The sequence below is a fragment of the Sarcophilus harrisii genome, chromosome 1 (assembly GCF_902635505.1).
Source record: "Sarcophilus harrisii chromosome 1, mSarHar1.11, whole genome shotgun sequence".
Lineage (NCBI taxonomy): Eukaryota > Metazoa > Chordata > Mammalia > Dasyuromorphia > Dasyuridae > Sarcophilus > Sarcophilus harrisii.
Genome location: NC_045426.1, coordinates 585,536,554 through 585,543,566, shown reverse-complemented (window position 1 = coordinate 585,543,566; position 7,013 = coordinate 585,536,554).

The window sequence follows — 7,013 nt, the reverse complement described above, 5'->3', positions numbered from 1 at the left end:
GCACATTATGCTACTTTCTGATAGTAGCTTGAAAATGGTGTTTGCCTGAACCAGGTTGAATAATATATGCTGTAATAATGCCATCCTCTATCCCAGCAATATATCATGGCAGCTATGTCCTGCAACAGATAGAGTGCTGGACTTGGAATCCAGAAGACCTGATTTCAAATGTGACCTTACAGACTAACTACACAAGTCACTTAACCAAGGCCTATCTCAGTTTACTTATCAGTAAAATTAAGCTATTAATAATTCTTATCTTCCACAGTTGTGAGAATCGAGTGAGATAATATTTATGAAACACTCTGCAATCTTAAGGTCTTATAAATACTAGCAAAACAAAATCAGATCTTCTCATTCATAGTTGGAAAGAATCTTTATAGCCATTTAGCCCAGTCTATTCCTAAGCAAGCATCTCCTCTATAACATGCAGCATCCAGCCTCTACTTAAAGGAGGATGATGGATTGTATTGCTTTTCAAGTCAGATGAATGAATGACTTATCTATATAAGGAGGAGATTACATTCAGGGAGCTTTGAGGCCCCTTCTAACACTTCATTTATAAGCTCTAACTCAAAGAACTTGGAGGACCTAACTACCTCCTGAGATAGCACTTTGGGATGGCTCTAAATATTAGGAAGTTTGTTTCTGTATCAAGGCAAAATAGGTCTCCTATCTATAACTGGTATCTTTTCTTTCTGATTCTATCCATGGGGCCAAAGAACAAACCTAATCTCCCTTCTATATAACTCTTCTTACAAATAATTACAGACTGGTATCTGCTTATGTCTCTCCCTGACTTCTCTTTATGAAAGTTAAATATCCTTCATCTCTTTTAACACATCTTCTTAGGTTAGTACCATCACTCTTCTGATCATACTCCTCTGGCTGGGCTATATTTGCCCAAATAGTATGGTTCAGCCAAATTTTGCAGATGTCTTGAATTCCAAGCGAATAAATTGAAATTCATCCTCTATGCAACTGGAAACTAGTGATGTTTTTTTAAACAATGGATTAGCAAAGAGACATGTTAGGAAGAAAAACAGAAGGGAATAATCAAACACTGGATTTAGTGCCAGAGACTTAGATTTGAATCTTAGCACTAGTACTATGAAGCACCTAGGTGACACAGTGAATAGAGTGCTGACCATAGAGTCAGGAAGACTCATCTCCCTAAATTCAAATATGGCCTTAGATAATTATTAGCTTGTGTGATTCTGAGCAAGTCCTAGAGCCTGCTTGTCTCAGTTGCCTCATCTGTAAAATGAACTGGAAAAGAAAATGGAAAATCATTCTAGTATCTTTGCCCCCCCTCCAAAAAAAGCCCAAATGAGTTCACCAAAAGTCAGATATTACTGAACAACAACACTGCTTCTATAGAAACATCATACTTACCTTCTATATTACCTTGAACAAGTCCTGGCAGTTTTGAATCTATCAGTTACTTGCATTACTCTGCCATATAAAATAAAATGACACATCCTAAGCTATTATGAATATTCTTATTTAAGAACATATGTGATTAGTAAATGATATCCTCCCTCCTCTCAACTGGGATAGGGTACAATATTGTGTGTGTGTATACATATATGTGTGTGTGTGTGTATGTGTGTGTGTGTGTATAATCAGATTCAGTGTTCAGGCATTGTCTTGGGGAATTTTGCTTGCTGCAAAAAATAATTCATTTTGTTATAAAGGAAAATTCTATTCAGATGAGAATAAATGAAGAGCATTTACAGAATGACTGTAAGATGAAAACCAAAGGCATGAAAAAACCTTATAAAAACAAAACAAAATAAAAGGCAAAAAAGTGATATTGTTTGATTTGAGGAGGTAGGGGAGAGAAGACAACAAACAGTCTCCACAGCTGCACTTTTAAGTGCATCATGTAGCTCAGTAATGTAATTGGTGTTCTATATAAATATGACTGATTCAATAAGATTCATTGTAGATGAAAGAAGAGGTCTGAAGCACCTTGGCAGAAAGCACTCATAGAAGAAATATTTACATTAGCCCATATGGTCAACAGTGAGGAAAGTATAATTTTTTTTTCAATACTACTTGCCAAGAATCTACAAAAGAACATGTGTTACTAGCTACTTGATTGGTAAGGCACTCTGATGCAGTGGAAAATGTGCTGAATTTAAAGTCAAGGACCTGGGTTTACATTGTGGCTCTTCTACTTACTACCCACATGACTTTTTAAAAAATCACTTAACCTCTATTCTTCAGTTTCTAAGTGTGTAAAGTGAGGAAGCTGGGCCTCTAAGACCCCCTTCCAGCTATAAATCTATGATCCTATCAATTTAGGCAAGTTATTTATTTCTCCTTTTCTGAGCTTCAGTTTCTTTATTTGTAAAAATGAGAGCAGCTAGATGAGATAGTCTCAGTAGTCAACTTGAAATTTTTCTTTCAAAGGCCATGGATTGTCAACATATAGTATGAAAAAGAGCTTTGGTGATTCCCTGGCTTTAGAGCACGTTTTAACTCTCCTGGGGATCACTAGATGTATTTGCTTAAAGCATAGGTGCAGAGCTTTCTATTCCAAAAGGAGATATCCTATTCTTACCTTGTCTGACATGCAACTTCTCTCTTGCCATATAATATCTTGTATCCATGTTGATTGGGCAAAGATGCTAAAACATCTTTGTTTTTCCTAGACATCAAGTGAATACCCATGAATTGAGAATGTAATTAATGGCAGTCTAATATTCTAACCTTCCATTTACCCTTTTTCAAAAGGAAAATTGAGATAATTGGCAAAGACTAAAACTGAACATCATGTTGTTCCCATCACCCTCGAGCTTGGCTTTCATATATTCTTATACTGTGCTAACTTTCCAGATTTTTCTCATAGTACTTCCCACCAGGAATTCCAGGTTTTAATCAGAAGCTCAATGTTGGAAAAGGCCTCAGAGACCATCAAGATCAATCCATACTTAAATAAAAGTCATCTTAATTTAAAAAGAAAAAGTTTCTCCATGAGGCAAAAATTCATCTTTCAACACCAGTATTTTCTAGAGGCAAAAAGCAATGTGGAATCATAGAGAAATCAAAAAAAGTTAGGAAAACTTGGGTTCAGGTCCAGCTTTTAACCCATACTGGCTAAGACACAGACCAAATCCCTTAACTTCTCAAGGTCCCCAGGGTAATTCTCTAAGAATATTAGATGCAAATCAGTAGCTGAGCTGCATTGATACAAGGAGTTTTCTCATTAGGAGTTTCAGTACCAATCATAAATCTGATCCAGAAAATTCTGCCAGTGTTGTTATATGAATATAAATCTCCATTAAATTACTTTGTGCCAAGCATTGTGCTATCAAAGGGAATACAACGAAAGGCAAAAGAGCTCACAATCTAATGGAAGAGATAACAAACAATTATGTGGAAAACAGATACAGGATAAACAGGATTCCAGAATTAAGAGGGACTAGGAAAAATTTCTGGTGAAAGGGTTTAAAATGGGATTTGAAGGAAGCCAAGAAGCCTGAAAAAGAGAAAGAGGAATCGTCTTCTATGGTGAGCGACTAAAGGACCACGGAAAAATGCAGGCTGATGCACATTCCCCAATTACACTCTAGAGGCAGGGTAAAAGAAATTGCCCTACTAGATTCTGCACTGAGTTGTTCCACCTCTCTGCATTTCCTCACTTTACCTCTGCCCAGAATGCCTTTCCTCCAACCTCTTTTTGACATCTGAAATCCTATTTAGCCCAATATTCAAAAGCCTCCTCCTCCAGGAAGCTCTTCCTCCATCTCTCCCTATAAATTACTTTTCCACATCGCAAATAAACTCACCATATGCTTTCTATGTCAAAGATCTTTGTTTTGGTGGGTTATGACCATACTTGAATGTAAACTCTACTTGGGCAACTATTATAAACTTTTTATCTTTTTCTGCATGTAACAGGACTCCGCAACACAGTAAAAACAAAAACATTGTTGCTTTTCTTTAACAAAGGCAAATACCATAAGATACCGGGGATCAGTAGGTGGCGCAATTCCCCTCCAGCAGTCAGTCTCGTACTTATGTGGATGAATCTGTGCTTCAATTCTTTTCCCTGTCATTCACCCAATGAAATTCGGTTCTAACTCCACTTCACCCCCAACCTCCTTCCATCCCACCCCCACCCCGCTACATTATTAACTGTTGACTGCGTTAGTTTGGGAAATCTAGGAATCCCACTATGGTGGTTCCTGCTAGGTTTCCACTCAGGTCTGTCAAATTCAAATGCAAATGAGGATCATTAAACTGTACACATGGATTTCTGAGGGCCCATCTTGAATTAGAAAACCACATATTAACATTATCTATGTTCTATTGTATTTTTATTTATTTTGTTAAATATTGGTTCCCTCCTTTCAGTGTTGCAAGCTGTCAATGTTTTATGATAATATGGGTAATTTATATTACACCTACTGTGTGACAGGCATTGTACTAAGTGCTTTGCAAATATTATCTCATTTAATTCTCATGACAATCCTGAGAGTTAAGTGCTATTATTATTATTCCGATTTTACAGATAGGTTGTTGTGGTTTGTTCTTAGTTCCCAGTAATAGCAGAGAATTCGATTTAAGTGAGGGAGGGCTGTGCAGTCACTTGCCTCACTTTCTTCTTATTTGGGTCCACTGGCAAGATATAGATTAAGACGACTGGAGATGGCTTTGGATGAAATTGGGAGACCTTGGCCTTTTTTTTTTCTATAAAAAAGAATTGTAGTGTAGGAGCTGTTTAGTAAATGTTTAAGTATCCACTCTCAGGAGAAAAAAATACCTACAGAGGCACAAGATTAACTTGCATTATTAAAGTTTTCTCTCTCATTTCTTGAATCTAGATAATTTTTTAAAATTTAAATAAATAATTTAAATTTAAATTAACTAAAGTTTTTTATGATGAGTATTTAAAGTTCCTTTATTTTAAAATCATAACATTCTATATGCTTTCACCTTGAGTAGTCTTTCATTTCCTGTTAATTTTTCCCCCTTTTTATTAAATTACATGACGTCACATAATCCTCCACACACACATACCTTTCTCAAGCCCTGTGGGTAGAGCTTCTTAAATTGGTGTCCTCTGAACAGACTCTGCATTGTAAGGACATTCCTCAGAAAATTGTGAACTACAGAGATTTGTGTTTGAAAATAGTCAAGATGGAAGAGATTGCAAACCAGTTCAGATGGTTCATTGCAGTCTCTGTGTCTCTTGCAAGGCACAAAGAACAGCCTGTTTTGTGATAAGGGAAGGCCAAAGTAAGTAGCCTTTTTTGGAATTGCATCCTGATATAATTAAGTTTATGACATGCATTCAGTTTCCCTCCTTCCTACAAATTTTCACTCACCAAGAAACAACTGTACTATCATTTCATGTTTTTCTTTCTTCTGTTGTTGCTTATGTGAGAGCTTTTTTGATTTAAAAAGCAGCTTAGTGCTAGGAAAGAGGAAGAATGTGGATAATGAAAATCTCCAGGTGTTACAAAGATACCCTCACCACACCAAAACTGTTAGCAAGTATTAAAATTGACCAGCATTTTGAGTATTCTCCACTGATCCTTAACACATTTGACTAGAGATGGTAGGAATATAGTACTAGATAGCATAAGGAAAGGGAAAACAAGGAAACCTTGCTCGAAGAAGTTGCCAGATTTATCAATCAGTCAAAATGTTGTTAAATTAGCTGTACTGGCTCAATCAGTGTAAGAGCTTAAAAGATATCAATGAATAGCTGGTGCTATATTCTTCTGGATTAAAATGGATCTAAACAAATGACACTTAAAATAATTGAAACCCAATACCTCCTTGGTATTGGGCAGGGACTTTTCTTCCGATTAGCCATGTTTTCTTTTATTTCTAGCTTGGACTATTAGTCCCCATTTTCCTGAACTCTTTAACTACTGATTTTCCCCCCAAGGATAGGACCCAATCATCAAACTTGTAGATGACATGAAAGGGTGAGGTGGTGAGGGAGCAGAAGAACAAATATAACTGCTGATAGACTTAAGTTCCATGAACATCATTTTGACAGATAGCAATCAGAATGAAATTTACCAGGGAAAATGTAAAAAGTCCTTCACTGGGGTTCAAAAAATCAATTGTCCATGGAGGAAAGGATATTTAGAAAAAGGATTTGGGGAGTATATCATTTGAAAACTATTTGAGGATTTTATTTAACCACAAACTGAAATGTGAATCATTAGTATGATGTCTCTGCTAAAAAACGCTAAGGAAACCTCTAACTGGATTGAGGTAAATACAATGTCCAGATCCACAGGAAATAATAGTCACATAAGATTGCATGCTAGTCAGACTACTCTGGGAATATTAAGTTCATTTCTGAGCACATTTTAAGGTCAGACAGTTCTAGCACAGATAGAGACATTTAAGGGAAAGAGAAGAGATGATGATGATGATGACTAAGGTTTCAGAAATCATATCATAGATAAAACAACTATAGAAGTCAAGCATGGAAAAGACAAGAGGAACACTCCATTCAAAAGATTTGTGATCTAGTCATCGTGGTCATAGGCTACAGTAGTACAAATTGGGACCCATCCAGTTCTATTCAGAGTTGGAAGAGGCCTGACTTTGTTCAGCACTTGAACAAGAATGAGAGGGGGTGAGGAAGGAGAGAGAAGAAAGGGAGGGAGGGGGAGAGAGAAAAGGGGGGGAAGGAGGAAGGGAAGAAAGGAGGGAAGGAGAGGGGAGGAGGAGGAGGGAGGGAGAGAGGGAAGAGGAAAATATAGAGAGAGAACACTAAAGATTTAAGATGAGGGTCCCAGAGTAGATTGGGAGAAAAGCCTGTGCATACTTCTAGTCTCCCTGTGGGGAGCTATTAATGGCAGCCTTAGGGCAGAGGTATATTGAAGTTATGCATGTTTTCATCAGTGCACTGAAGAGGTAGCAGTGTGAGGCAATGGTAGGTCACAAAGAAATCATGGGACCCCAAATTCTTGGATCCATCTTTAGAAATTTGTTGGTATGATTTTTCAACTGGAGTGAAGACAGCTGTGGAAAGG